The 4463-nt window shown below is 37.5% G+C and overlaps 1 long non-coding RNA gene across 1 annotated transcript in view; it reads left to right on the top strand.

Moving 5' to 3' along the window:
• Positions 1-4236, top strand: part of LOC129669606 (uncharacterized) — a 9837-nt gene extending 5601 nt beyond the window's left edge. The window contains exons 2-3 of the long non-coding RNA XR_008719047.1: positions 191-273; positions 1566-4236. This is a non-coding gene — a long non-coding RNA (uncharacterized LOC129669606). The remainder of the gene's footprint in view (positions 1-190; positions 274-1565) is intronic.
• The last annotated feature ends 227 nt before the right edge of the window (positions 4237-4463 follow it).

Below are 4463 nucleotides of genomic sequence, written 5' to 3'. Positions count from 1 at the left end.
CACACACACACACACACACACACACACACACACACACACACACACACTATCCTTTACCATCCCATCCCTCTCCTCAATTAAACCTTAATACATTATGGGCACCTGCCACACTGTTTCTGTATCTGTTTCTTTAAACAAATCTTGGTGGTAAAAATGGCTCATTACCAATGCTGTTTGATATATCTTTCAGAAAAAATGAATACAGTCTCTGTGGAGCCAATCTTTGCAATGGTTTGGATAGCTGTGTTAGTGGCTGCAAGAAATATAAATCAGGTACCAGAGTATTACAGTCTCCCTTTACCAGAGTGTTACAGTCTCCCTTTTATCAGACACTATAATTTTTTCTGGCTTACCTTTCTGCTGTCAATTGATGTATTATATGCTCATTATAATGTTTTAAATATTTGGTGTAGGTGGCTCTTTCAGTGAGAAAGTTTGGGGAACATTTTTAAAGTATTAATTTGCTATTAAAATGGTTTCTCAGGGGCAGGGTGGAGATGAGAGAGGGAGGGTGGAATTGGGAGAGAATGAGGGAGCAGACTCCAACTGGGATACAAAGTTAATAAACTGCAACTAATATTTAAAAAAAATTTAAAATGGAAAGAATATATTTAAAATCATGTAAAGATTTATACCTATATTTAAATATAATTAAAATCCTGTACACTGATACTACTGAAAAATGATAAGTGTACTGAAAATTTCTTACAAATGGTAAAATTTTGGTCAAAGATGATGTAGGGAAAGCCGTTTTCACATTAAACTTAGAGGACCTATGGACATGAAGTTTATGAATGTGGGTATTTCACTTATGTAATTGTGGATTTATTTGAGGTGCTCTTATGATTTCATTCACCCATAGTTTGGTAAGCAGTTGTAATTTTTTCAATACTTAGAATGGTGTTGAGCTATCTCCTTGTTAAGAGAACTTCATAGGCAGTGCTTTCTTTCACCCCAGAGGGAGCACATTGGAAGAAAAACAAAGCCAGAATGTGGATATTTTGCTGTCTTTATGAATGGTAAAAATAGAAGACCCAATTTTACAGTTATAAAGATCAGAAAAATTCCCATAAGTTATTGCAATTAGTTCTAATTGTCTGAAAAGTTATGCTTAATAACAAGTGGTTATGAACACTGGATGTGCCCTGACCCATTGGTTTTGAAATATGGTTGGCTACTTGTGTGGGTTTGTCAAAATATTTCATGCATTCATTTATTTAAATGCCTTATTGTGTTTTAGTAAAATCCAAATAGGAAGAGTTGTCTTGATTTAATTGCATGTATAGGGCCTATGATAGTACTAGAAAATATTAAATTTATTATCATTAAAAAAATGGTTTCTCAATTATAAAAACTGAGGTTTGCATTGCTTTAAATATCATTTTACTGGTAGCACAGTCTCTAGGTACTTGGAGAGGTTGCTAAACTCTGCAAATAAAAATATACTATACTATGAAATATTTAAATCTTATTTTTTTCTGGTCTTCCATTATGAGTCATTAAGTGTTATATATTATATTAAGTCACTGAAAAGTCTAAGCTTTCATCTCCCGTTTGTTTTGTAGGTATCAAAACAGTCCTGGAAATCCCACCAGCTTTCTGTGCTTAAAATGCTTAATAAGCCTCCCTCCACTGAAGGCTCAGAGAGGTAGAAAGATTGTAAGAGCCAGAATGGGTAGATGACTCCAGGGAAACAGTATGTTCCATTCACAAGACTGATACACATATTTACCTACAGACACTGTGACCGCGTGCCCAAGGCCTACAGACAAGCTCAAACAAGACAAAACCCCAGCATGAAAAAGAGGAGGTTGGCATGAAATCCTACTCTTAGTTAATCTATTTTCTATTGATAGCTGCTGGGAAAGGGAAAGCTCAGTTTTTTCCAATGGAGTGGCACTGGATTTCTTTTTTCTCTTTTCTCTGTGTTGTTTTTATTTTTGTTTTGAATTATCTTTTTAAAGAAAGAGGAGAAAACATGAAGTTTGGTGGTAAAGGGGAATCTGGGAGGAGTTGAGGTAGTGGAAACAATATGATGAAAATGCGTTGTTTGAAGTTCTCAAATGAATAAAAGCATAAAGAAATCAATAAATTTTGCCTTGGAATTAGAAAAGAATTTCCAACAATTTTGAAATGACTCTAAGAATGATAATTTCAATATCAAAATATCCAGCAAGTCTGAGAAACTTGTCCCTGGGACAAACCCAGCAGGAGTGAGCTGTGCCCTGTCCCCTGTGCACTCCATTTTCTAGCCCACCTCTCTACCTGCATTCCCAGAGGTCTACTGGCTACCAGGGACAACCAGATGAGACCCCTTCCCACAATCCCCTCCATGCCAAGTCCCCCTAAAACACACTCAACAGCAGCAATCTGTACCTGCTACTCTGAACTCCATTTCCTTGCCCACAACTCTGCCTACATTCTTGGAGGCCTACCAGCACCAGAAACAACCAGATCGCTAAAGACCAGCATAAATATACAATCAACAAGAGCCAAGAAAATATGTTATCACTAGAGCCCAGCTATCCTACTAAAACAAGCCCTGGATATCCAAGCACAGCTGAAGCACAAGAAAGTGATCCTAAATACAATCTTATGCAGATGACACAGATGTTTAAGGAAGAAATGAATAAATCTCTTAAAGAAATACAGAAAAATACAATCAAACAGGTGAAGAAAATGAATAAAAATGTATCAAGACCTGAAAATGCAATTAGAAGCCATAAAGAAATTGCAAATTGAGGGAATTATGGAGATGGAAAACCTAGATAAGAGAACAGAAACTACTGACACAAGCATCACCAACAAAATACAAGAGGTGGAAGAGAGACTCACAGGCTTAAAAAATTCAAAGAAAATATTAAATCTAAAAAGTTTCTGATGCAAACCATCCAGAAAATTTGGGACACTATGAAAACATGAAACCTAAGAATTATAGAATTAAAAGAAGATGATTCCCAGATCAGAGGCCCAGAAAATATTTTTAACAAAATCATAGAAGAAAATTTCCCTAACCTAAAGAAAGAGATGCCAAAAATGCACAAGAAGTTTACAGAACAAGAGATTGGAGCAAAAAAGAAAATCTTCCTGGTATGTAATAACTAACTAAAACACTGAATGTACAGAACAAAGAAAGAATATTAAAAGCAGCAAAGAAAAAAAAAAGGCCAAGTAACATATAAAGGTAGACCTGGGAGAATTATACATCACATCTCAAAAGAGACTCTAAAAGCCAGAAGGGGCTGGGCAGATATATTGCAGATCTAACAGACCACATATGTCAACCCAAACTACTATGCCCAGCAAAATTTTTAACCTCTATAGATGGAGAAAAACAAGATATTCCATGATAAAAAAAAAAATTAAACAATATCTATTCACCAATCCTGCTGTGGAATTAATATTAGTCTCTAAGGTGTTTCTCTACCCCAGCTAGTTCCCAAATAATGGAGACAAAGAACTTTTTGTTTTACAAAGGCTTTAAGGCACCATAACTGGACAAGTATCAACCCTCTAAGCTGTTTTGCTCTTTCCCAGCTACACACCCAAGCTACTAGCTGGGCTGCTTCTGGTGCCTGGGCTGCTTCTGTTCCATGAGGCCAGCCCTCATGGCCTGGTGCTCATAGTCCTTTATGCTCCACTTCTTCTCTTGCCTCTACATCTTCTGCTTCCTCTCTTCTGCCACATCTTCTCTCTCCACCTCATGGTCCTCATCTTACTTACAGCCTGGGAAACTAAGCTCTGACTACTTCTCTCATTCCCAGTTAGAGGTTTCAGCAACTGTATTAACCAATTAGAGAATATTGGAAAGCAAAGTTACACAAAGTCACACACATACAACATCACTTGGTATGAGTGAAAATGCACTCACCTAGGTAGCCAGATCTTGGGACTAGTAATTAGTGTTAGAATACATAGCAGCAGACTAACCCCCAACAATATCTTTCAATAAATACAGCCCTAAAGAAGATACTAGAAGGAAAACTCCAACCCAAGGATGTTAACAAAACCCAAGAAAATACGAGATATCTGCTCGGATGTAGCCCGTGGTAGCCCAGTAACCATAGTAAAGGGAACAAGAACTATTTCTAACAGGAACTCAATGGCTGGCTCTTTGACCTCCCCAACCCCCAAGGGAGGAGCAGTCCTGCTAGGCCACAGAGGAGGACTTTGCAGCCAGTCCTGAAGATACCTGATAAAACAGGGTCAGATTAGAGGGAAGGAGGTCCTTCCCAATCAGTGGACTTGGAAAGGGGCAGGGAGAAGCTGAGGAAAGGAGGGTGGGATTGGGAGGGAATGAGGGAGTGGGATATATCTGGGATACAGAGTTAATAAAATGTAACTAATAATAAAAATAAAAAAAGAAAACCACTATTAAAAAAAAAAAGGATAGGCTCTCTGTTTCTCTCTGTGTGTTTCTCCCACCACCAACATTAAAATAACAGAAATTAGCAATCGCTGGT

Source organism: Psammomys obesus, unplaced genomic scaffold (assembly GCF_907164565.1).
Source record: "Psammomys obesus unplaced genomic scaffold, mPsaObe1.curated_primary_1811, whole genome shotgun sequence".
NCBI lineage: Eukaryota > Metazoa > Chordata > Mammalia > Rodentia > Muridae > Psammomys > Psammomys obesus.
This window is presented reverse-complemented; position numbering and strand designations above follow the sequence as displayed.